This window comes from Choloepus didactylus, chromosome 1, assembly GCF_015220235.1.
Source record: "Choloepus didactylus isolate mChoDid1 chromosome 1, mChoDid1.pri, whole genome shotgun sequence".
Lineage (NCBI taxonomy): Eukaryota > Metazoa > Chordata > Mammalia > Pilosa > Megalonychidae > Choloepus > Choloepus didactylus.
In genome coordinates this window covers 137884272-137912025 of record NC_051307.1, presented here as the reverse complement: position 1 = coordinate 137912025, position 27754 = coordinate 137884272, and the positions used below count along the sequence as shown (strand labels likewise).

At 43.5% G+C, this 27754-nt stretch overlaps 1 long non-coding RNA gene across 1 annotated transcript; it reads left to right on the top strand.

Moving 5' to 3' along the window:
- LOC119538810 lies at window positions 1-27754 on the top strand. Its single transcript, XR_005217651.1, has 4 exons — window positions 1-45; window positions 8789-8855; window positions 27291-27563; window positions 27650-27754. It is a non-coding gene; the product is annotated as an uncharacterized LOC119538810 (long non-coding RNA).

Genomic DNA, 27754 nt, shown 5'->3' with positions numbered 1-27754 from the left:
CACACCTCTGAGTCACAGATATGGAAGACCTAGAAAGAAAAAAAGGTAATTCTCTCAAATGACTCAGGAGCCCTCCTTGACTCCAGTCTGTGTGCAGACCTGTGCTTAAAAAGTTAAGTATAATCATATTGTCATCTGTGTAAGAAAAGCTGGAAGAAAAAGAGATTAATGTTCTTATTCTAAACTCCTGGCTCTTGGCAAAAAGCAGGGTAGAGAGGATGGATTCTCAGCCCCAGCCTGACTGTTGGATACATAATTCAGAGATGAAGGCACCTGCAAAGAGCCCCATAGGATGGTGAGTTCCTAGGGATAAGGGCAGTGTCTTGCTCATTTCTACCTGATGCAGTTAATGTTGAATGAATGGTCATCACCTTGAGTCGTGTCAGCCACCTGGGCCCTGGGAGAAACAGTGATTGGGAACTGAAACCAACCGGCAGGCCCTAGACTCCAAGATTTAAGATTCTTGAACAAATAAAGGAAAATTATTTGCTTTGCCTCAGAACAATTGAGAGAGATGAGAATCAAGGAAGAGAGGGAATCACCTGAGATAGAAGAGATGTGAAACAATTATTGCTTCATCCTAGGTTGACCAAAAACTCTCACACACTTGGAGGAAGACAAGTTCCCCTCCACTGAGGGGATAAGCACCAGCAAGACGATCACAACAATGGTGGCCATTGGGCACCCTCTGCAGAGAAAGACAAAGCAGTGGGTCAGAAGCAGATGGTGCCTGGGGGACAGGCTGCAGGAGCTGTGCTCAGGGCGGAACCCCTGAGAAAGGGAGCCCAAACTTGGGCCTTCCCTCCTCCCACCCCAGGAGATCTGGCATGAGTCCCCAAGAGAGGGAGACTTGGAGTGGCTGGAGTCCCCGTCACCAGGCTAGATGGGGTGGAACAGGTGGGAGTTAGAGTGAAAGGCCACGGGGAAGGGTTGTTGTGACTTGGAGGAACGGGAGTTACATAAAAGTGTAAATGTTGTTCACTCTTCGAATTTAGTCTGGAGAAATTCTAACAGCTATTTTAGAATAGTGTGCATTTGATTTATCTTACTGTGCCCCAGGCTTGGGTTCCATTAAGTTATCATTTATCCCGCATTTCTCAGTTTCCCTCTATGTCCACTCAACAGCACCAATAATCCATCCATTCAGTCAACAAATATTTATTGAACGCCTGCTCTTTGCCGGGCTCTGGACTAGGTACCAATAATACAGTGTCAGTAAAGACAGTCATGGTCCCTGCCATCATGGAGCTTACAAAATATAGGAGACAACCTTGATCAAATACACACACAAATAAATACAGCATGGCAATGCGTGGTGCCCTGAGTGTGTAATAAGGGGGTTTCATTTAATCAGGGATGCCAGGGAAATCTCTGAGAAAATGATGAGTGAAATGAAATCTGAAGGAACAATAGGATTAACTAGACAAGGCAGGTCCTGTGTGTCCCCTGTGATGGGACGGCACATGTGTGTTCAAAGACCTGAAAGATGGCAGGCGTTACTGAAGTGCAGACAGCAAGGGAGTGAGATGCAAGACAAGGCTGGAGAGCAGACAGGGACAGACAATGCTTGGGAGCCACCGAAGTGTTTTAAGTAGAGGGGTAATGTGATCAAACGTACATTTCAGAAAGATTGCTCTGGCTGCCTGTGGAGAGAGCTTGGAAAGGGTCATAAGTGACCAGTTAGGAAGCTGTTATAGGTGAGTTCACAACTAGGAGAAGAGCATGAAGGAGAGAAGGATGAAGTTCTATTTAGGAGGTAAAACTCTTAGGACATGGTGATGGAATAGATAGGCTAACAATGTATTACACACCTTTAAGAATCCCTTCTTGTACAACAAGCCCTTCTCTCCAGAGGCTAGATTGTGGACTACTGAGGTACAAACGCATCCATCCGTCTAACAGATAGTTGCATGGCTCATCCCTAGGAGTGCTTTGATGCATTCTTTCTTGCTTTCTCCAAAAATGAAGGGAAGGAATGTCTGAGCCTGGGATATATCAACTCAAAGGTCATGGTTGAAATGATGATGACAATTCAGATTACAGGAGTGCCAACTTTCAAGCTCCCATGACCTAACTGGTGGCCTGAAGAACGGGGATCACACCAAGAAAGCTGCTCTCAGACTTGATCTGCCAATTAAGCGCTCAAAATACATTTATTGCCCAATTAATCAATGCATTCTTTTACCAAATGCTTTGAGGATGCTATAGTACAGTCCTGCATTGGGTGGGAGTGGAACAAATTATGAGATGACCTCTTCTCCCTGGGATACTTGCTTCTGCAAAACAGCCCATCAATTTGCTCCATTAATGGTGTTTTCGCACTGCCCTGTGCTGGGCACCAGGGACTGGAAGATGAAGAAAAGTTTCCTGCCCTTAAGGAGTCATAGTCTAGCAGCCTTACCAATAAGAACAATACAGCGAGATGTGCTGCAGTAGAGGCAATGCACTGTGAAGGGCCAAGGCAGGGGACAGGAGCTCTACCAGGCTAAGTTATCAAAGTTTTTTGGAGGCTCCATCTGAGCCAGGTGTCAAGGGGTGAGTGGGAGTTTATATCATGGAGAAGAGGGGGCCGATCATGTCAGGCAGAAGGAACAGCTTGTGCAAAGGTACAAAGGCATCTAAGAGAAAGGTGTGGCCAAAAAGTGGCCTCAGGGGCGATGGCGGGGGCTATGAGGCTGGAGGCAGGGCTGTAGCAGGGTCATTGAAGGGTCTTTACTTGCTCTGGGGAATAAGCTATATTATATATTGTTGCATAACAAATTACCCCCAAACTTGACTGCTTAAAAGAACAAACATATTACCTCAGTTTCTGTGGGTTGGGAATCCAGGTGTAGATTAGTGATCCTTGGGCTGAAGTTCTCGTAGGCTGCAGTCACAGGGACAGCCAGACCTGCAGTCAAAGCTCAACCTGGTGAGGACCCCCTTCCAGGCCCACCCATGTGGCTGTTGTCTGGTTTTGGGTCCTCACTGGCTTTTGACCAGAGACATCAGTTCTTTGCCACATGAGCCTCTTCATGGGGATACTCACAACATGGCATCTGGCTCAGAAAAGAGAAAGAGAGTTGTGGTCTTTTCGTACCCTTATCTTGGAAGGGACATCCATGTTTTTCCTGTATTTTATTCGGTTAAAGCAAGTCACTAGGTCCAGCCCACTTCAAGGACTGGGGGTTACACAAGGGCATGAATACTAGGAGGTAGTGATCTTTGGGGCCATGTCACAAGTGCCTACCACATATAAGAAGAGCTATTTTAAGGCACAATCCCAGCATTATTCCATTATGCATAAATTAGAGAGAGAGATGTATAATTTCACTGCAAATGACTTTGTTTTTGTTGATGGGTACACTCTGGTCCCTAGGAGCCCTAAAGAACAAAGCGCTTCATTTCACATCTCTCCCTAAGGATTTCATACAACCCACTTGGCACTCACACTGTTATTATTAGATGGATTCAGCCAAAAGCTGCATGTGGGAGTAGAGCCAGGTGGGAAGGTAGGACGGCAGAGAAGGGAAGTGATCAGGATCCTAAATTGAATGAAGAAAAAGGTCACACGCCAACTGCAAATCAGAAATGAATCTGAGTGGAACTAAGTATCCCGTTTGGCAGCTCACACATATGATGCCAACTTGATGCAGCTTGGCAGCGCCCTTGGCTTTCCTACATGCAACTGAAAATAGCGAGCATTCATCCTGAGGGAGTGCTACTAAAATAAGTAACTATTGGAAGCTATACCTCACTGCTCATTCAAGCTGGAAGCAGTCTATAATTATTTTGCTGGAATTAGCTACAAATTAAATCGCCACTTCCGGAACCCTTTCTCCTGCACTCCAGTATGACAAAGAAAACTGAGTTTTGAACTTGGACAGTTTAGATTTTGCTTCTTTTCAGTATGGTTTCTGATAGACTGTCCACAAAGGCAAATTGTTGATACAAATCTCTTATGAAATCTAATCTCTTCAAGAGTCTTCAAGAGCCTGGTTCTCTGATTTTCAGACCTGGGTTTAGTTGCCATGGATCTTTAGTGACAGATGGATGATGGATTGGGGAGGGGAGAGGTTTGCCCACATTTGAAGTATACAAGGAGCCATAACCTCTAAACTTGTCAAAGGTGAGGAGAGGGACTAGTGTGGAATTGTCCCCTCCTAGAGTACTTTCCTGGGATGTAGTGGATGTCCCTGTTCCCACTTTTTTTTTTTTTTTTTTTTTTTTGGTGGTGTGAGGATATCCTAGGGTCTGTATCCATTTGTATATAGAAATTCTGCTGTTTTTTTAAACAAAACAGAATAAACAAATACACAGATTAAAAAAAAAAAACCATAATAATGATAATTTGGGATCTCTCCCCAAGTTTGGCTAAAAGGATCTGGCATACAGATAACGGGGGTGTTAGGGGATTTTCTGCTATCAAAGAGCCCTGGAATTGTACTATCTCCTTAATAAAACAGAATCTTCTTTGACCTGCTTTTGGAAGAAGTGGTAGATTCCTAAGAGCCCAGCTTGTGCAGGGCCCTAGGAGGCTACGGCAGTTTCTGGGACAGGGATTTTCTCCATGACTTTGAATTCCAATTTCCCTTTGCAGAAGACAAAGATTAGTTAATTCTCATTGTTGGAGACATTAGTCATGGGTGAAACATTCAAAAATTCCTCCCCTACCCCTCACACACTCCCACCCTATATCCTATTATAATCTGGTGAATTTTAAACGTGACACATAAAATAAAGAGCCTTCCAGGTAACCTTTCTTTCCTGGCGAAGAGATGTTTTGTTCTTTTGGGGTTGTTTTTTGTTTTTTACTCCATAATTCTCAAACAAAACCGCTAAAAAGTCACGTAAGCAATCCCTTAAGATGGTGAATCCCTGCAACCTCACTCTCATTTTAGGGTTATTTCATACTTGTTTAACTTTTTAACTTATTTTCAGGGTCTTCTTTCCCGGACTGCTTAAAACTTGGGAGGAAAATAAAATGAGATTAAATGAAAACATAGTAAATTAAATGATCGGAAATGAATTGACGTCAGCAATAGCTCCCCTACAGCTCGCCTCCCTCCCCACACCACATCTTCCGGGGGTGCTGAGTTCAGTCAGCACCGCGTTAATTCGGAGGAAAACACCGGCGCAGACTCTGGGTGCTCAGATCGGGTGAAAATTCAAAGCAAGCAGCCTTCCTGGGCAGCCTTCCGCCTTCCCAGCCTAAACATCCCCATTTGAAGAAAAGGACTTTCCTTTAAGCCCTAACAGGATGAAGTCATACACTCAACAACAAAGGGGGAGAACCTGTCTCTTCTAGGGCACTGTAGGCTGAGACCTTGCAGAGGCAATTCCACATTCCCTGAGCCTGAAAGAACAAACTGAGATCAATATCCTTGGACTCGGACATTCAAAAGCTGGCAAACAAGGGGTGGAAGGACTGAGATGGTATTCCTCCCCCGCCCCCATCCCTGCATCATGCACATTTTTTATTCAGAATCCTGATATCTCGTTTATTTTCACCATTAGTATCCCTTCTCCTTCCCCGATTTCCAAAAAAAAAAAAAAAAAAAAAAGGAAAATGCTTAATTTCTGGGGAGGGACCCCCCCAGGAGGACTGGGAGTAAGATCAGGGGATGAGTGAGGAAAGCGCTCCCCTTGTCCCCTCCCCCGGCACCACACACACACAGTTTCAACCAGTGTAAAAACAGCTGCCCAGGTTTCCTTATTCATCCCTAAGCAATAGTGAACGGTCTGCCTCCCTGCAGAGTCCACTGCCCTATAGTAGTTAGTATTATCCGGTGACGCCTCCACACCTCCCATTCCCCACCTCCAACCTGGATAAATGTCCTCAGTGTAACTTAAGATCTTTTATTTTAATCAGCAGAATAATTTTTGAGAGGAAAATCCTCCCTGGCTTTCCCAGCTGACAGAGATCTGGAGCTTCCCCTCCTCCACAACCCAAACACCAGTGCCAGGAGAGCGTTTCCATCTGTGCTCAGAAGGAACCGCCTCTCCGTGCTCCCCAGCACGTCCAAAGGAGCGGAGGCTGCAAAATGCCTCCCAGAGACGCTGGCCTTTGCTGAGGAGGGCCAGGTATCTCCCCCGCAGAGGCCTACTCGTTCCGGCCGAGCTCACCGCCAGCCCTGCAAGGGGAACTAATCATCCCAGCGCCAGGGGAGGTAGTTGGGTCCGCACCCACCAAAGGCAATCTAAGGGCCTGGGCATACGCATGCGTAGAGAGGAGCCGCGTCCGCTCAGCGCTTAGGCGCTCGGGCAGCAGGCTAGAGCGCATGCGTCACCCGTGCACCAGGCGGGGACTGCTCGCAGAGAACCCAGCAGCTGTGTGTTGTGGCTTGTGCCTCGCCAGCACGTTCGTGACAGCACGTTAGTGACCCTGCACCATTGAAAAAGATCCACAGAATTTTAAGAACGCAGTCCCCTCAGGGGATATCTGCTTACTTCTTCCATTTTACAGATAACAAGATTGAGGCAGACAGGTGATGGGAAGTGCCCAAAGCTGCATTTCTGGATTCTAGTAGCTGAGACCAGGTGCAGGTCTTATTGGAATGGTTTAGTTAGCATTTACCAGGCGACTGGATAGTGTGTACTAAATGTATATGTGACTATGAAAGACAACCACGGATACATCAGAAGCAGTGTAACCGTTACAGCCCCAGACATGAGCATAGAGTAAACGGACTTGGGTTTAATTTGACGGTTTGCAGAACTACGCTAATACATGTTTGGCCTTAGCGAAGTCACATAACTTCTCTAAGCCTGGTCTCCTTGTTTGCGAAACGGTGATTAAAAAAATAGGACCTACCTGCTGTGATCACTGGGGCTTAATTGAAGTAAGGTACAAATTGGTTAGCACAGTGTTCGCACGCGGAAGGCACTCAAAATATTCATGGGCTGACTGCTCAGGAGGGACAGTGTTTTGAAAAGTGGTGCTAGGTTCATAGGCATTCATGAGACGATCACCGTACTCTTTCCAGATAGAAGTCATGCGGAAGGAGAGAAAAGGTACTTTCCAGTGTGCAGCTCCTGGGGAGCCTGACACAGGGTTACATGACCTGACACAGGAAGCAGGAAATGGCCTCTTTTTATCTCTCCTCCAGCTGCTTCCTCCGGACTCTCACTGTGACTCATAGGGACTGCAGAGAGACATCGGGACTTCGTATCAGGGTGAAATGTCTTTGAAAGTGCGTTAATTTATGTTTTAAGTCCTACTTTATCTCAGGGGCCTTTCAACTATTTTCCTAGGCCGACAGGCACAAGAAAGAGGAACAGAATTAGGAAGATAAGAAGGAATGGTGGTTAAGCACCCAAGGTGTCAGACTGGAGTAGTGTGGAATCATAAATCCTCAGGGTTGAAGAACATCTGCGGCAACACCCTCATGTTAATGAAGAAGCAGTGAAAAACAGTGCAAGAAAAAATGACATCAAGTTCCAGACTCAAGTTAGAGCCCAGTTTTTCTGTCTCCCTATGGTTCGTTCACCCATTGACACACAGTACTTTGGGTGGGTACATTATATTCTGGATTTGCTGTGCTAAGGAATGGAGGAACAGGAATTGGTCTGAGAGGAAGATGGCGTGTTTGAACTTGTTGGTTTAGATGTTCCTGTGAGACAACCAGGTAAAGACCTCCAGGCAGCTGTTAGGAATATGAGTGCCCATCGCAGGAGAGAGGCCTGGGCGTGCACATATGGGAACAGTCAGTCCAGGGGGTCATCGAAGCTGGTGCTGGGCTGAGACGGCCCAGAGAGTGGCCAGGAAGAGAAGACAATGGAGTGGATCAGAGCTGATCCCTGACAGATACCAATTTCTAAGGGTCAAATAAGGGATCTTAAGGAGGGGTCAGATAAGTAGGAAGAAAGCCAGAAATAATGGCATCAAGCAAACCAAAGAAAGAGATTCTCCGGGGGAGGAAGTGGTCAGGAGAGGGAAATGCCACAGAAATGCCAGGCAAATGCTGGAATGTGTCTGTTGAATGTGACAGTGAGAAAGTCACTGATGACTTGTGCGACGCTGGTTTTGGTGGAGATGTGAAGACAGAAGCCAATCACAGTGGGCTCAAAGTCAGTGGAGTCAAGGAAGAGGAGAAGCAGGGTGGTGGGAACACACCACTTCTTCAGGAGAGTTGTTGGACAGGGAAGAAGTTACATCTAGAAGAGGCTGGGTGAGCCTTTTGTTGTTATTATTATTATTATTATTATTATTATTATTATTATTATTATTTTAATATGAGAAACTAAAACATGAATCTATGGTGAAGAGAAGCAGGGAGTTAGTGGGGAGGAATAGATCAGCATCTCAAGACAGCCCCCAGCACCATCCCCAGAGGAAGTGGGAGGAGAGGGGATTATGACACCAGGTAACACAAAAGAAGGATTTCTGTTTCTTGGTTTGTTTTCTTCTATGTGAAAAGAAGAAATGCACTTTGATGATTTAGGAATGTACTTATGGAGCTCTTTAAAACAAGCTTTGTTCTAGGAAGGCTTTAACTGTGGCTGCTCTCTTACCATCAAATGCATTTACTCAGCCTCATTTGCATGTGAAGCTGTGCCGGGAACCACACAAATAGTGTGAAATAAATACTGTTATTAACATTTCAATCAGGACTTTTTGGTAGCAAGTGACTGAAACCCAACTCTAATCAGCTAAAAGGAAAAAAGAAAAAAATGGAATCCATCCATTTGCTAAACTGGGTAGACTGGCTTTAGGCATGGTTAGATTCAGGTGCCTAAAATATGTTGTCAGATATATTAGCCATCCTGTTTTGAAATTATTAATGAGCTTTTCTCATTTGCCTTTCAGAGAATATGAATTTTGTCTACTCAACGCTTTCATCTGCCCTGGAGATGTTGAAATTTCTTTCCAGAAGGTATGCAAAGAAAAATAAAAGGTGACACTTGGCTTCTGACAGTAGGGTTTTGTAGCAAGACAATAGCCATGTAGTTCAAGTTCTTGCCTCCAGAAAATATCCTCTATGTTCTTTTACCTACCTCCTTAGTGTATCAAGGACTGGGTTTGGTGGACTAAACCTTAGAGTTTAATGTATGGGAGGTCTAGAGAGGGAGAAAGGGGGAATTGTGGGAGGAGAGCAGTAGCAGAGCAAGACAAGAGGCCTAGGAGGGGCAATTGTGTTGGAAAAATGATTAACCCCAAAGACAGAGGAGGATCTTATCCCCAGTCACCCCCTGTAGAGTCGGAGAGAAAGAGCCTGGGTAGCCTAATGTGGCCAGGCAAAGGGAGGCCCCAAAGTGGACTTCTCTTGCCACCCTAGGTCCCCACATAGCCTAGATCCTACCCAGAAGTAGTATCAAATCTGTGGCCAGCTGGTCACCACTGTAGCAAGGTGACTTAGTGGGGAGGGCTGCCAAGTGAACCCCTGGGACCAGGACTGATGGGAAGTCGAGCCAGAAGTCAAGAGAGTCTGTAGCACCCAGAAGAGCAGAAAAGAGGCTAAGCCAACTAGGGGGCCCCTTTGGGGCACTGCCTCAGACTAGGAATGGAACACAAGCTCTGCATCCACAGACTTCCATGTCAGAGGCCAGCACTGCACCTAGGACAGGCAAAAAGTGAACACTGCCCTGAGATCAGCAGACACCAGGCAGTTACACCTGGGACCAGTACAAGGACAAAAGTTCCAGTTCACTTCCTCTCAATGTCATGAGGACACAGAAGCCACACTACCACCCCCACCCCTATACACCCTCCAGGGATCAAAACATTTAAAACTCCTTAACCATCCAGGCACTGACCAATCAGAATGGAGACGACCTGCTGTGGCTATCATTAATGCTTTAGTTGATGGATTGTAGGGAGCTTGAGGGGAGGGTCCAAGGAAGGGGAAATGGGGAGTGGTCAACAGACCCAGGGAAGGATCTGTTTACCAATTGCCATATGCATTTCCGTGTTTTACCAACTAGGTCAGTCACATGCTGTGGACAAGTTGAATGTGGGCCATGTATCCAGAACTCATCTTTATGAGAGGAGAGGAATTAGGAAGAGGCTATCTGAGAATCTGCATGTTCTCAATAGGGATACTGAAATTATTAGATTGGACGAAGCTTTAAACCAATTTTTCCCCCTGCTAACCAGTGGAGGAGGGCCAGATTGATTATGGACAAACTAGAAAAATTTTATTTCATTGGTACATCAAATTGCAGACTGAGTTAAATTTACCATCCTTCTGCTTTCCTCTATGTTGGCATCATTCTCAGGCAGCAACTCCAGGCTACAGCAATCCAGGAGAGCAAGGGCCCTCTTTCTTAATAGTACCAGCAAAAATCCTAGGTCAGGTTCTCATTGGCCCAGCATTAGTCATGTGCCCATCTCTGAATCAATCCCTGATTGGCCAATCCACATGAGCACATGACTATTCCTAGCTTCATGAACTGAGAGTGGCTCCCCAAAGGAAAATCAGGATGTCGACAGCAGAAAGTGGAGTAACAGAGGATGGGCAGGCAGCTCATCTGAGGTACACTATTGTGGCCTTCTGAGTTTAACTTTCTAAAACTTACATGGATGAGTGCAGTGTCTCCAAAGCATGAAATGAATTGGTACCCAAGCATTTATCCATAAATTGATCAGTATAACAACTGATTTTGAAAATTATAAAGCAGAATCTCTCCCCCCTCTTAAAATTTACAACACCTATTAAATTAATTTTAATAATTAGAGTTAGAAGATGAAGTCAACTAAATATCCAGTATGGTTTAAAGCTTAGTCAAATCCAATAATTTTAACTAGTTCCATTTAGAAAATGCTCACACTCTCCCGTTGATGTGGAGATAACAATCATTTTATTTCTTTCTCTGTATTATTTCCTCTTTGTAAAGTAAATCATCCTCTCCTAAATCCAAGAGAAACTGGATAATCAGTATTGCCTTTTTTTTTTGTAATAAATAAAAAGTTTAATTATCCCAGGCATGAAGAGATAATAAAGGCAACATCAGTTTTTCTTCACAGACTTTTGTTTTCAGTATCATAAAACACTTCCACATAGTTAAAAAAAAAAAAAAATCAACCCTAAGTAAAAGGAGATAATGAAAGTCTAGGGAAAGGAAGCACGAACATCAATTTTACTCTAAAATTTATGCTGTGTCTTTTCAGAAAGAGTATTATGTATTATTCCATAAGGGATATCTTGAAATTTGTGATACATAAAACTTAAATCTCAGAATTGAAAAACTCTCTGGAAAAAAAAAAAAACATTCATCACAATAATGGGAAATAAACATATCATGCCCTGGCGTTTGAGTCACATAATTAATTCAGATGGGTTTGGCGTTCTCTGCATGTGGAATCTCAGGTATTCATTGATTCATCAAACATTTATAACAGCCTTTGTAGCTTCTCTGCCCTGTGCTGGGCTCTGGGCATGTGAAAATGAGTATACTGGCCCCTGTCTGGGAAGGAGGTGAGACAGGAGGGTAACATAGAGCTCCACCGGGGCACGAAGGCAAACTGGGGGCTTGGAAGAGGGAACAGTCCATTTTCCAGTGAGGCAGTTGCTCAGACATCAGCTGGGATGATAAGCTGCCCACAGGCTTTGCATTTCCCACCGGGCCCAGTGCAGTGCCCATGATGCGCTTGTAGACATTTCATTGCTGTGGTTAAGGTGCAGGGGGTTTGGAAATCCTCTTTGGCAGCCCCGAGGCAGCTGGGCCCTGTGACAGCTGGGAAACAAGAACTCCTGGGCTTCCCGGCACCTCAGGATGTGTGCTCTGACCCTGCCTGCCAAGGACACGGGCATTCCCGCCGGCCAACCAACAGGTCCCTCTTGAGCATCTACCATAGGCCACATCCTGTCCAAGCAAAACAGACTAAAACCTCGTGGAGTATATTCTTGAGGAGGGCAGGAGGACAGAGAGTATGTCAAAATGGTGATAAGCACTATAGGAAAAAGTAAAGCAGAGAATGGAGTTGTCGAGGAATATGGGGTGGGGGCTATGTGGTATAAAATAGAGTCCGAAAGAAATTCATCCTGCAGACCCAGCTCCCCCAATTATCCGAGCACCCAAGCAGCTGGCAGCTGGTGGTACATTAGGAGCCCAGCAAAGAAAGCTGCCTGATCTCAGGGTTCCTGGGAAGTGGCCAGCTTAGGCCAAGCCAAGCTGGTGTACATCCTCCCCACCCTACCCCCCAAAGAATTTTTCTCATCTGGTGAATGGAGCTGATGCAGCCAGAATCTGAGGCAGGCAGTTCATTCCTCGGGGAGGGGAGGGACATGAGTGGATGGGAATGAAGTCATGTTTTTCTGTGGGAGAGAAGAGGGTTTGTTTAGATATGGACAGGTCCCCAGGCAGCAGCTTCTGGGGGAGAAGAACATCCAGCTCCCAATGAGAGGCATTGGCAAGGCCAGGAGAGAAGGCCCAGGCCCTTGGCCAAGAAGGCTGGAGGACAGAACTGGGTGCTGGCCCCACTGAAAACTGGTCAACAGGAATGGGGGCAGATGCCAAGTCACTGGACTGGGCTGGGAGGATTGCTGTGTTGGGGTGGATACATGGGGGCACTGGGCGCCAGGCTACAGCTGATGGGAGCAGGAGAGTGAAGGGGGCTCAGGGTCAGATGTAGACCCTTAGGCTGGAGCAGAGGGTTCCTGTACAGTTGCCAGGTTGCAAGGGCTTTAGAGACCAAGACAAGTAATTTGTGTTTTTCTCAGATCTACTAACAATGACTGTTGTGTATTAAATAGTGTGCCCCCCCACCCCCCAATACATGTCCACCTGGAAGCTGTGAATGTGATCCTATTAGGAAATAGAGTCTTTGAAGGTATAATTAATTAAAATAAGGCCAAACCAGATTATGGTGGGCAGTGGGCCCTAGTCTAATGCGACTGGTGTCCTTATGAGAAGTTTAGATGCACACACGGACAGAGAAACATCATGTGAAGATGGAGGCAGAGATGGAGGGATGTGTCTATAAGCCAAGGAACACCAAAGATTGCCTACAACCACCAGAAGCCAGGGGAGGGGCAAGGAAGTCCTTCCCTAGAGACGTCAGAGGAAGTGTGGCTCTGCTGACACCTTGATTGTAGACCTCTGGCCTCCAGAACTGCGAGAGAATAAATCTCTGTTGTTTTAAGCCACCCAGTTTGTGGTAGTTGGTTACAGCAGCCACAGGAAAGTGTGACATGGACTAAGGTGTCCCTTTGCTGTAGCCAATACCAGCTTGTTCTGTCACCTGTATAAGCTCCATGTTCTTTTAACTACGAGCAAAATAACACTGAAATAAGCTGTGGGACCATTGGGATGGCAGCTGGGGATGGGAAAGAAGGTGACATGGCAGGGAACTCCCAATATTTTATGCTCAAAGTATAACTCCTGGTGGAAACCAAGCAGAAAGAGACTTAGGCCCTGGGAGGAGAAGAGTCTGTACAGTAAACAGTGACTGGCACAGCGTTCCCTCCTGTGTGGACACCAGGCCTGAACAACATGTCATGTTGCCACTTTGATCATGGGATTTGAATGAGAAAGAACATGGGGTTTGGATTTTGCTCTTGGGTGGTTTTGGATTCTGTCACGTGTTGACTGTATGACCTTGGGTAAGTTCATCAACCCTCTCAGGCTTTGTTTGTTCATCTGCATGATGGGAGGGTGCAAGCCACAGCCTCTGTTAGATTCGGACGTGTCTGTTAACCTTTGGGAACCCTCCCCTGCTGGGGCCTGGGGAGTCTCCCTTTCTTGAGGAGTTCAACAGGCCAAGTGTGGTTAGCTCACCAGGTGGCAAAGTGTTGGTGTTGGGGGAAGGAGTGGTCTTGCAAACACAGGAGAAACAGGGGCTGGAATCCATCCCTGCTCTTGCCCCATATTGGATCCATGTCTGAGTCTTAGGCACAGCTGTCACTAAAAGCTAAAAATGTTGTTTGCTAAATACTCCGTAAACCACTGGCGTACATGGGTCACTGTAATGGTGACCCCATAAACGACAGAGAGAATGACAACTTTGCCAGTGCAAGATGGCAGAGTGGAGAAACGGACAGTGCCTGGTACCTGGACATGTAAGATGCCCTACCCCAGGGACTCCCCAAATTCAGGGCAAAGGTGCTTTGCTGGGGGCTGGGTTAAAGGAGACCTGTAAAATTTGGATAATTATTCTTGATTTTGTCTTCATTTACCCCACACCTGGCAAGGGAAACTTGTTAATACCCACAGGACGGCTCAGGCATGGGCTGGGACACAGTGAGTACAGCAGTGAATGTCGGATTCCCCTTAGAAAAGTACCCGGGGAACCCACCAGACCCCCTGCAGGACTGTCAGTGACATCCCCAGGGGCGTTTGGGGATTGATCAGCATTCCCATGGCAAACATTTTTGATCAAAAAGTAGCATAACACATGTTTTGTAGCACTTACTATGTTCACTTACTATGCGTTAGTCAGATATACCCTCTTAAGGGGTGTGAATAATCTTTTTGTCTCAGCACTTTACAGTTGATGAAATACTTCAGTATGCATTCTACTCCCATTAGCCCTGACAGTAACCTAAGGATGTAGGATCCCCAGTTACAGATGAGAAGATTGAGTTTCAAAGAGATGGAGTCATTTGTCCATAATGACCCAGCTAATAAGGGATGCAACAGGACTCAAATCCATTCTCTTTCCATTAATATCAGATAGGAAGCCAAGACCAAAACAGATGAAATAATAAGTGGGAAAAATAGCAGATACTAAAACTTGTGGTTCTGACTAGAAGCGCTGGTGAGATATTTTTTGGCTGAACATCCTGGAGGAGTTCAACTGGCGCTTGAGGCAGGCTGGACAGGCTCTAACTGGAGGACGGAAGGCTGGAGAAAGTTGTGAGGGAGAGGGCAGCGTGTGGGGCCAGGCAGGTGCTCAGGAGCCTTGCCTGACTTATCACATTTCACAGAGAATTTCTGCAGACCTTTCTAAATGAAACTGCAACTCACTTCCTGCAAGTCTCTGAAAGTCACAACAGAGGCTTTGCTCCCGTAACTCTCTCCAGACCATCTAAATCACCTCTCATGACTTCAGCAACTGTGTGTTGATAATTACTAATACTTCCTGGAGAATTATTTATGAAACTCTAAAAGTATGCATAGCCACATACTGAAATGTGCTAAAGTTAGATCATTAGCTAGCCAGAAAAAAATGCTCATTTCAAATCGCAGAAAACGGAAGAGATAGGAAAAGAAAATAGCATTTATGTCCCAGAATCTGCCTTTCACATTCATGATTTGTCTTGATAGTCACTACAATGTAATTGGGAAGATGATACCATTCCCACTTTGATAGCTGAGGAAACAGAAGTTCAGAGAGGTTAAGTAACTTGGCCAAAGTCACACAACTATTAAAGTGGCAAACCTAGGATGTGAGTCCAGGTATGACTCCAGAGCATTTTCAAACATACCACAGCATATAGCCCAGGTAATTCAGGTAGAATTAAACAAGCTTAGTTGACAGGAGAATTACCAACCCTGCTTTTTTATTAATTCAAGTTCCCCAACAATGCAATCTCCAAAGTGTTCTTAAAGCATTGAAGTACTCAGGATTCATGACATCCCATCAGTTAGAACTTGGTCCTGACTGAGGTGCCACAAGAGGACCCAGCTATGTTCCAGAGTGATTCTACATGCGAACATTCACTTTTTACAGAGCCGTATCAAAACACGTGCCCCATGTGGGACTGACTTCCGGGGATGAGCCTGGACCTGGCATCATGGGATTGAGAAAGGCTTCTTGACCGTAAGGGTAAAGAGAAGTGAAACAAAATAAAGTTTCAGTGGCTGATAGATTTCAAATGGAGTTGAAAGGTCATTCTAGAGGTTATTCTTATGCATTATATTGATATCCCTTTTTAGTTTTTAGTGTACTGGAATAGCTAGAAGGAAATACCTGAAACTGTTGAACTGCAACCCAGTAGCCTTGATTCTTGAAGATGATTATATAACTATGTAGCTTACACGGTGTGACTGTGGATTGTTAAAACCTTGTGGCTTACACTCTGTTTAGTGTATGGACAGATGAGTAGAAAAATGGGAACAAAAATTAAATAAATAATGGGGGGGTTGGGGTATGGGATGTTTCAGGTATCCTTCTTGTATTTTTATTCCTATTTTAATTCTTTTTGGAGTAATGAAAATGTTCAAAAATTGATTGTGGTGATGAATGCGCAACTATATGATGGTACTGTGAACAATTGATTGTACACTGGATGATTGTAGGGTACGTGAATATATCTCAATAAAACTGAATTGAAAAACAAAACGAAAAAAACCACACAGATCCCATCTGGCACTGGGATGAAGAAGAGGAAGAGATTCTCAGGCAAACCTGCCTGGTAACTCCAAACTTTATTTAATGCAAGTGCCAAAGTGTGAGGCGTCCTAGCCGTTTTGCTTTCTTTGGCAACTCCAACTTTGACGGGAGAGGAAAAACTATGTCTTGCCTTTGACAGGAGCAAGGTGTGAAATGAAAGACCTCAGGTGCCATACCTGACAGTTCTTGACAGTTCTGCGGAAGAACGCACCTCCTGCCTGTTCTATTAAATCCTAGTCCAGGTGAGTCAGCACACTGCCAGCCAGGCAAGTATATTTTAAGACATGAGAAATCTAAGCCAGAACTGGCCGAGAAAGGTGAGAGATGGATTGTTGCCATGAGCTTTGATGATGTCTTGTTGTCATGGTGCTAGGAAAATCGTTTCTAATTACAGTCCCGCTTACCAGCTGTTTTGTTGGAATTTTTGACACAGGAGGCTGGCGGCAACCCTGATGCAGGCATGGGACATGGATATGTGCACGTACATATTCCTGCAGCAGACACCCATTCTAGAAGGCTCATGGCTGTTTGGGACGAGGTTAAAAGGATGTGCTCATGTGGATAGCAAACCTTTTCCCCTAGGTCAGCTTGCAGGGAGCCAGCGTGACCCTGCTAGTTAGCCACCTCCTGCGATGTCACCAGAGACTTTGGAGCAGGGCCAGTGACCCCATAGACTCATCTCATCTTCAGCTCCCTGGTTCAGCTTTGCCTCTGGAAAATGCTACTACCACCTGTCTCTTTTTTTTTTTTTTTTTTTTTTTTTTAAATCATCATTTTATTGAGATATATTCACATACCACGCAGTCATACAAAACAAATTGTACTTTCGATTGTTTACAGTACCATTACATAGTTGTACATTCATCACCTAAATCAATCCCTGACACCTTCATTAGCACACACACAAAAATAACAAGAATAATAATTAGAGTGAAAAAGAGCAATTGAAGTAAAAAAGAACACTGGGTACCTTTGTCTGTCTGTTTCCCTCCCCTACTTTTCTACACATCCATCCATAAACTAGACAAAGTGGTGTTTGGTCCTTATGGCTTTCCCAATCCCATTGTCACCCCTCATAAGCTACATTTTTATACAACTGTCTTCGAGATTCATGGGTTCTGGGTTGTAGTTTGATAGTTTCAGGTATCCACCACCAGCTACCCCAATTCTTTAGAACCTAAAAAGGGTTGTCTAAAGTGTGCATAAGAGTGCCCACCAGAGTGACCTCTCGGCTCCTTTTGGAATCTCTCTGCCACTGAAGCTTATTTCATTTCCTTTCACATCCCCCTTTTGGTCAAGAAGATGTTCTCCGTCCCACGGTGCCAGGTCTACATTCCTCCCTGGGAGTCATATTCCACGTTGTCAGGGAGATTCACTTCCCTGGGTGTCTGATCCCACGTAGGGGGGAGGGCAGTGATTTCACCTTTCAAGTTGGCTTAGCCAGAGAGAGAGGGCCACATCTGAGCAACAAAGAGGCATTCAGGAGGAGACTCTTAGGCACAAATACAGGGAGGCCTAGCCTCTCCTTTGCAGCAACCGTCTTCCCAAGGGTAAAACTTATGGTAGAGGGCTCAACCCATCAAACCACCAGTCCCCTATGTCTGTGGTCATGTTAGCAACCATGGAGGTGGGGTAGGCGAATACCCCTGCATTCTCCACAGGCTCCTCAAGGGGGCACTACATCTTTTTTTTTTTTTTTTTTTTCCCCTTGTTTTTCTTTTTTCTTTTTTTTTTTTTTTTTTTTTTTTTTTTAACTTTCCCTTCTTTTTTCAAATCACCTGTATGAAAAAAAAGTTAAAAAGAAAACAAACATACAATAAAAGAGCATTTCAAAGAGACCATAGCAAGGGAGTAAGAAAAAGACAACTAACCTAAGATAACTGCTTAACTTCCAACATGTTCCTACTTTACCCCAAGAAAGTTACATAATATAGCAACATTTCAGTGAACTTGTTCCTACTACAACCATCAGAAATTAACAGACCATAGTCATTTCTGGGCATCCCCAGAACGTTAAATAGCTTATCTGTTCTTCCTGGATTATTGTTCCCCCTTCCTTAATTGCTCTCTACTGCTAGTTCCCCTACATTCTACATTATAAACCATTTGTTTTACATTTTTCAAAGTTCACATTAGTGGTAGCATATAATATTTCTCTTTTTGTGCCTGGCTTATTTCGCTCAGCATTATGTCTTCAAGGTTCATCCATGTTGTCATATGTTTCACCAGATCGTTCCTTCTTACTGCCGCGTAGTATTCCATCGTGTGTATATACCACATTTTATTTATCCACTCATCTGTTGAAGGACATTTGGGTTGTTTCCATCTCTTGGCAATTGTGAATAATGCTGCTATGAACATTGGCGTGCAGATATCTGTTCGTGTCACTGCTTTCCGATCTTCCGGGTATATACCGAGGAGTGCAATCGCTGGATCGAATGGTAGCTCTATATCTAGTTTTCTAAGGAACTGCCAGACTGACTTCCAGAGTGGCTGAACCATTATACAGTCCCACCAACAATGAATAAGAGTTCCAATTTCTCCACATCCCCTCCAGCATTTGTAGTTTCCTGTTTGTTTAATGGCAGCCATTCTAACCGGTGTTAGATGGTATCTCATTGTGGTCTTAATTTGCATCTCTCTAATAGCTAGTGAAGCTGAACATTTTTTCATGTGTTTCTTGGTCATTTGTATTTCCTCTTCAGAGAACTGTCTTTTCATATCTTTTGCCCATTTTATAATTGGGCTGTCTGTACTATTGTCATTGAGTTGTAGGATTTCTTTGTATATGCAAGATATCAGTCTTTTGTCAGATACATGGTTTCCAAAAATTTTTTCCCATTGAGTTGGCTGCCTCTTTACCTTTTTGAGAAATTCCTTTGAGGTGCAGAAACTTCTAAGCTTGAGGAGTTCCCATTTATCTATTTTCTCTTTTGTTGCTTGTGCTTTGGGTGTAAAGTCTAGGAAGTGGCCTCCTAATACAAGGTCTTGAAGATGTTTTCCTACATTATCTTCTAGGAGTTTTATGGTACTTTCTTTTATATTGAGATCTTTGGTCCATTTTGAGTTAATTTTTGTGTAGGGGGTGAGGTAGGGGTCCTCTTTCATTCTTTTGGATATGGATATCCAACTCTCCCAGCCCCATTTGTTGAAAAGACCATTATGGCTCAGTTCGGTGACTTTGGGGGCCTTATCAAAGATCAGTCGGCCATAGATCTGAGGGTCTATCTCTGAATTCTCAATTCGATTCCATTGATCTATATGTCTATCTTTGTGCCAGTACCATGCTGTCTTGGCAACTGTGGCTTTATAATAAGCTTCAAAGTCAGGGAGTGTAAGTCCTCCCACTTCGTTTTTCTTTTTTAGAGTGTCTTTAGCAATTCGAGGCATCTTCCCTTTCCAAATAAATTTGATAACTAGCTTTTCCAAGTCTGCAAAGTAGGTTGTTGGAATTTTGATTGGGATTGCATTGAATCTGTAGATGAGTTTGGGTAGAATTGACATCTTAATGACATTTAGCCTTCCTATCCATGAACATGGAATATTTTTCCATCTTTTAAGGTCCCCTTCTATTTCTTTTAGTAGAGTTATGTAGTTTTCTTTGTATAGGTCTTTTACATCTTTGGTTAAGTTGATTCCTAGGTACTTGATTTTTTTAGTTGCTATTGAAAATGGTATCTTTTTCTTGAGTGTCTCTTCAGTTTGTTCATTTCTAGCATATAGAAACATTACTGACTTATGTGCATTAATCTTGTATCCCGCTACTTTGCTAAATTTGTTTATTAGCTCTAGTAGGTGTATCGTTGATTTCTCAGGGTTTTCTAGATATAAGATCATATCATCTGCAAACAATGACAGTTTTACTTCTTCTTTTCCAATTTGGATGCCTTTTATTTCTTTGTCTTGCCGGATTGCCCTGGCTAGCACTTCCAGCACAATGTTGAATAACAGTGGTGACAGCGGGCATCCTTGTCTTGTTCCTGATCTTAGAGGGAAGGCTTTCAGTCTCTCACCATTGAGTACTATGCTGGCTGTGGGTTTTTCATATATGCTCTTTATCATGTTGAGGAAGTTTCCTTCAATTCCTACCTTTTGAAGTGTTTTTATCAAAAAGGGATGTTGGATTTTGTCAAATGCTTTTTCAGCATCTATTGAGATGATCAATTGATTTTTCCCTTTCGAGTTTTTAATGTGTTGTAATACATTGATTGTTTTTCTGATGTTGAACCATCCTTGCATGCCTGGAATGAACCCCACTTGGTCATGGTGTATGATTTTTTTTAATGTGTCTTTGGATTCGATTTGCAAGTATTTTGTTGAGGATTTTTGCATCTATATTCATTAGGGAGATTGGCCGGTAGTTTTCCTTTTTTGTAGCATCTTTGCCTGGTTTTGGTATTAGATTGATGTTAGCTTCATAAAATGAGTTAGGTAGTGTTCCATTTTTTTCAATGTTTTGAAAGAGTTTGAGTAAGATTGGTGTCAGTTCTTTCTGGAAAGTTTGGTAGAATTCCCCTGTGAAGCCATCTGGCCCTGGGCATTTATTTGTGGGAAGATTTTTGATGACTGATTGGATCTCTTTGCTTGTGATGGGTTGGTTGAGGTCTTCTATTTCTTCTCTGGTCAGTCTAGGTTGTTCATATGTTTCCAGGAAATTGTCCATTTCTTCTACATTATCCAGTTTGTTGCCATACAGTTGTTCATAATATCCTCTTATAATTTTTTTAATTTCTTCAGGATCTGCAGTTATGTCACCTTTTTCATTCATTATTTTGTTTATATGGGTCTTCTCTCTTTTTGATGTTGTCAGTCTAGCTAGGGGCTTGTCAATCTTGTTGATCTTCTCAAAGAACCAACTTTTGGTGATATTTATCCTTTCTATTGTTTTTTTGTTCTCTATGTCATTTATTTCTGCTTTAATCCTTGTTATTTCTTTTCTTCTACTTGGTTTAGGATTGGTTTGCTGTTCATTTTCTAGCTTCTTCAGTTGATCCATTAGTTCTTTGATTTTCGCTCTTTCTTCCTTTTTAATATATGCGTTTAGTGCTATAAATTTCCCCCTTAGCACTGCTTTTGCTGCATCCCATATGTTTTGGTATGTTGTGTTCTCATTTTCATTCGTCTCTATATATTTAGCAATTTCTCTTGCTATTTCTTCTTTAACCCACTGATTGTTTAGGAGTGTGTTGTTTAACCTCCAGGTATTTGTGAATTTTCTAAGTCTCTGATGGTTATTGACTTCTAATTGTATTCCATTGTGGTCAGAGAATGTGCTTTGAATGATTTCAATCTTTTTAAATTTATTGAGGCTTGTTTTATGTCCCAGCATATGATCTATTCTGGAGAAAGTTCCGTGAGCACTAGAAAAGTATGTGTATCCTGGTGATTTGGGATGTAATGTCCTGTAGATGTCTGTTAAATCTAATTCATTTATCAGATTGTTTAGGTTTTCAATTTCCTTATTGGTCTTCTGTCTGGTTGATCTATCTATAGGAGAGAGTGATGTGTTGAAGTCTCCCACAATTATTGTGGAAACATCAATTGCTTCCTTTAGTTTTGCCAATGTTTCTCTCATGTATTTTGTGGCACCTTGATTGGGTGCATAGACATTTACGATTGTTATTTCTTCTTGCTGAATTGCCCCTTTTATTAGTATGTAGTGGCCTTCTTTGTCTCTCAAAACATCCCTGCATTTGAAGTCTATTTTATCTGAGATTAATATTGCTACACCTGCTTTCTTTTGGCTGTAGCTTGCATGAAATATTTTTTTCCATCCTTTCACTTTCAATTTCTTTGTGTCCCTGTGTCTAAGATGAGTCTCTTGTATGCAACATATTGATGGTTCATTTTTTTTGATCCATTCTGCGAATCTATATCTTTTAATTGGGGAGTTTAATCCATTTACATTCAACGTTAAAACCGTGAAGGCATTTCTTGAATCGGCCATCTTATCCTTTGGATTATGTTTGCCATATTTTTCCCTCTCTCTATTAATATCCTTTATTGTACCCATACCGAATCTCTTTAGTACTGAACCTTTCTCCAAGTCTCTCTGTCCTGTCTTTGTTTCTCTGTCTGTAGGGCTCCCTTTAGTATCTCCAGTAGGGCAGGTCTCTTGTTAGCAAATTCTCTCAGCATTTCTTTGTCTGTGAAAAATTTAAGCTCTCCCTCAAATTTGAAGGAGAGCTTTGCTGGATAAAGTATTCTTGGCTGGAAATTCCTCTCTCTCAGAATTTTAAATATATCGTGCCATTGCCTTCTCGCCTCCATGGTGGCTGCTGAGTAGTCACTACTTAGTCTTATGCTGTTTCCTTTGTATGTGGTGAATTGCTTTTCTCTTGCTGCTTTCAGAACTTGCTCCTTCTCTTCTATGTTTGACAGTGTGATCAGTATATGTCTCGGAGTGGGTTTTTTTGGATTTATTCTATTTGGAGTTCGCTGAGCATTTATGATTTGTGTATTTATGTTGTTTAGAAGATTTGGGAAGTTTTCCCCAACAATTTCTTTGAATACTCTTCCTAGACCTTTACCCTTTTCTTCCCCTTCTGGGACACCAATGAGTCTTATATTCGGACGCTTCATATTATCTATCATATCCCTGAGGTCCATTTCGAGTTTTTCAATTTTTTTCCCCATTCTTTCTTTTATGCTTTCATTTTCCATTCTGTCATCTTCCAGGTCACTGATTCGTTGTTCAACTTCCTCTAGTCTTGTACTATGAGTGTCCAGAATCTTTTTAATTTGGTCAACAGTTTCTTTAATTTCCATAAGATCATCCATTTTTTTATTTAGTCTTGCAATGTCTTCTTTATGCTCTTCTAGGGTCTTCTTGATTTCCTTCATATCCCGTACTAGGGTCTCATTGTTCATCTTTAGTTCTTTGAGTAGCTGCTCTAGGTGTGTCTCTTCTGGTCTTTTGATTTGGGTGCTTGGGCTTGGGTTATCCATATCGTCTGGTTTTTTCATATGCTTTATAATTTTCTGTTGTTTTTGGCCTCGTGGCATTTGCTGTCCTTGATAGGGTTCTTTTAGGGTTTGTAGACCAGTTGAAGTCCTTATCTCTAATTTATCAGATCTACAGCTTCGTGGAGTACACTTTCTCTAACTAACCAGCAGGTGGCGTCCACGAGCCACCTGTTCTCCACAAGCCAGATCTCCCCTGCTTAGCCTTTTTGGTGAGTGGGGGAGTGAGTCTTGTGGGGCCCAATTGGTGTCCCAAGCTTGCGTGTGTAGTTGGTGTTGCCTGCCCTGTATGTGGGGCGTGTTTCTGGGCAGTCGGGGAGGGGGGGTGGCCCTAACAATCAAATCTCCCTGATGATCCTAGAGTTTTAAAGCTACTGCAATAGTCTAATCCTTCAGTTCAGTCCTGCCACAGTTTGTCTCTGCCACTGACCCACAAGTCTTTGGTATTGGCGTATGGCTCCTGAGACTTGCAAGTGGGCCCCTCTTCCAGGCTGTGCACCCCGGGTCCTCTGTTGAGGGATGACTGTGCTATGTCACAGGTGAGTGCCGTCCCCCCAGGGCAGTTCTGGGCTGCTGGGCTGTGTTGGGAGGCTCCCAGTCTGCTCAAATGATGGCTGAATGGGGCTCTGTTAATTCACACTGCTCCCCCTTCCCAGCTCTGGGACATTCAGCTGAGGTTGCAGGGAAGGCTAATGTCCACGCCCAGTTTTGTGGTGTGTGCCTGTTATTTGAAGCACTTCCGTCACACTGGGTTGTCTGGGGCAGCTCTGGGCTATGGGGCTGGCGATGGGCAGGAGTGTTTCCTGTCCACCAGGATGGTGGCTGTGAGCGGACACCCCCCTTTTCTTGGGAAGTTGTGTTGTTTAGTGAATTTTCTCAGCCACTGGATTATTGCCTTTTGTCTCAGAGCTCTCTTATTTCTGCTCTTGACTTGACGTGCCCAAATTTCAATTCTTTGAAGCTTTCTGTATTGAGCTTCTTAGAGTAATTGTTTTAGAAAAAGCAAAAAGGATTTAAAAAAAAAAACAAAAACAAAAAAAAAAAAAAAAAAAAAAAAACGGCCCTCCTCAGAGATCTAATGGGTTATTGAAATGCTAATAGACAAAGCAACCAGGGCCATTAAGGAAAGGTGCCCTGGGCAGAGAGATCAGCCTTGCTTCGGGATTTGCATATGCGCCTCAAGGCCTGATCTCCGCCCTTCCCCTTTCTGTGTTCACCAGAACTCCAAAAATCCTCTGCTTTTACTTTGGAGCTTCTCGTGTTGTTTTCCTTCTATGCCCGTCTCCTCTCTGCTGGGCTGGCTGCTCTCAGAGTCTCTGGTGTCTGGCCTCAGTCTATCTATGGTTGGAGTTTGAATCAGTAGAATGAGTTTCTGATGAGAGCAGCCACTGCAATTCTCCCTTCTCCTTCCTGGAGCTGACAGCCCCTCCTCCCCCGGGACTGAGCCTGGCAGGGAGGGGCGCGGGTCCCCTGGCCGCAAAAACTTACAGATTTCGGTGATCTCAGCAATTCCACGTTTTCATGAGTGTTGTATGAAGTATGCCCAAAGACAGATTGCTCTGTGGTGTCTACCACCTGTCTCTTAAACATTATTCAAGTCTCAGGTCTTACGCCATTCTGAGAGGCAGGGGATAACTTTTGTGGTATGGCTGGAGCTGCAGAGGGGGCTGTATGTTGCTAAGGGGGAATGATTAGACCTCAGTGTTGGGCTGCATTCCACAGCCTGGCATGCCTGGGAAGACAGCCTCCCCCGAGGCCTCTTCTGGCGCCTGCACTGCTATGCCCTGTTTGCACACACCGAGGGCAAGAGGGGACTCATCTTTGAACAGGCTTCCTTTTAATCAGTGCCTGCGTGATTCGGTTGTAGCCGGGCCTAGATCACACTTGTTTCTACTGGGATAGAAACAAGCCAGGAAGCATGTGGGATACACCTGATGTGAGGGGTAATTCATCTTGTTTCTTAAAACAGGAACTTTATTTCACTAAATAATCATCTGATCTCAGAAGGTAGAAATGGCTTCCATTTATTGCAGAAACAAGACTTGTTTAGGAAGCACCAGGCCTGAAGCCGTAAAGGAGGCCAGGCACACGCAGAAGACGACATTCCTGCATTCAAAAACCAGAACCACCTTCGCTGGCTTACTACCTGTGTGACTTAGACAAGACATTTTTTTTTTTTATTTAATAAATACGTACATAGTGCTTACTATGTGCCAGGTAATATTCTAAGCACTGTACAAATAGTAATTCATTTAATATTTACAGCCCTGTGAGAGGTATACTGCAGGCCTACAATCCCTCACCCAAAACCCATGGGTCCAGCAGTGTTTGGAGATTCAGAATTTGGGGATTTTAGAGAGGTAAACAGATGCATGCGCTGTAGGTGACATAACATCCTGCGGCATCTGGGGCAGCATCCTGTGATCAAACATACCCATATTTTTGTAGTGAAATACATATATTGAGTAAACCAAGACTTCAAGTGGCCTTGTGTCAACTGAAGTCAGGTTTTTGCAGCAAATTATTTCAAGTCAGGTTTTACTTCCAAATGAGTTATAAATATGATTTTTAGTTTGAGGAGCTTTAAGGGTTTTGAAATGGTGGACCTGTGTTATCTCTTCTTACAGATGAAGTAACTGAGACGCAGAGGAGTGGGGTAAACAACTTACATTCAACTAGAGGGAGATGGGGCTGGGAGCACAGCTCCAGAATCCAGCTCTTAAGGTTCACCTGGCTGTGCCCCTCAGTGTCACCCACTTGCCTGGGCCTGACCCCCAATCTGTAGACTGCACATAACCTCAAGCTTGCAGCCTTGCTATGAGGGCCAGATACGATGCAGGTAGATTTCCTTACATAGCTCCTGATTCCTAGTGGGGAGCAATAAATAGTAGCTAATACTACTTACTATCTTTATGACTGAGTCCTCAGATTCTTCATTGAAAATTGAAGTCAGTAAATTAGATGATTTCTAAGACCCCTTCTATGTTCCAGATCTAATTTCCAATGTTTATAGCATGAGAACAACTTAATTTCATTTGTACAAATCGCTTGGCTCTTAGTGCATTTGCTGTTGTTTTAAAGATGGGTTAACGTAAAGGTGGTCTTAAGAAACAAAACAAATAACTTCTTTTCCTGTGTTGTGTGTTATATTCCTGTACATAAAAACTGAAACCACTAGGGTCCTAACTTGCCTTTTGGTGCTTCTGCTCATTTCATGGACTCACTCAGTCCTGGGCTTTTCTGAATCCATTTTGCTTGTGATGACTTAAATCCACAGTGGGTTTTTGAGCTACAAAGTCTGCAGAAGAAGGAAGGAATCTAACTTAAAGGTTGTTTTCTGTGAGTTAGGAGTGTCTCACTGGAATGTAAAATGGTGCCAGCATTGCGGAAACCAGTTTAGCGGTTCCTAAAAAGTTAAGCATATAATTAACACGTGATCCAACAATCCCACTCTTTGGTATATACCCAAAAGAATTGGAAACAGGGATTTGAATAGATACTTGTACACCAATGTTCATAGCAGCATTATTCACAATAGATCAAAGACGGAAACAACCCAAGTGTCCATCAAGCAATGAATGGCTAAACAAAATGTGGTATATACATACAGTGTATATATACTGTAAGGGATGGAGCATGGGGAGTTATTGCCTAATGGTACAGAGTTTTTGTTTGGGATGATGAAAAAGTTTGGTAATGGATGGTGGTGATTGTAGCATAACATTGTGAATATAATTAACACAACTGTACTGTACACTTGAAAGTGGCTAAGTAAGGGAAATTTTATGTTGTATATATGTTACCACAATAAATGTATGTGTGAGTGTGTGTATATTTATTAATTTATTTAAAAGGTGGGGGTCACTTTTTGAGATATTGTGGTTGGTGATTCTGTTCGGCACCAACATGAGAGAATTAGTTAAGCAAGACACTGTGGGACAGGGCACCATGAAGTAAGTGAGCTGCTCAGGGGCAGATGCCACATCTTGTTCATCTTTGGACCCTCAGAGCCCAGAGCTTCATTCACAGTATTTATTGATAAATGAATCTTAGTTTTCTTCCTTCTTCACAGGTTTCATGGCCATAAACAAGGTTGGAAAGTGCTTCATAATAGCTCTCATGAGTCATGTCCAACAAAGAAGTCCTAAGGTCAGAAGGCAGAAGACATGAGGTCCAGTTCTAGCTCAGCCATTAACCAAGAGACCTCAAGATCTTTAGCCTCCCTGTGCCTCAGTGTTCTCCATTGCAACATGGAAGTCATAACGTCTGCTCTGCCTATTTCACAGGACGGTTGTAAGAATATGACAAGAGAGCAGATGTGAAAGTTTCAAAGGCCATGTAGAAGGTATTATTATTATTATTATTATTACAGTTATTTGTAGAATTGAGTTGCACATAATAGTTTTGACTACCTTAATCTCTTTCTTCCAGCCCTCAAGGACCAAAGTCAGGTTTGTCTCCTACTTTCTCCAGCTGAAGAAATATTCATCCTAGTGAGACCAGGCAGCGCTAAGTGCTAGCCTCCTTGGAGCTCAG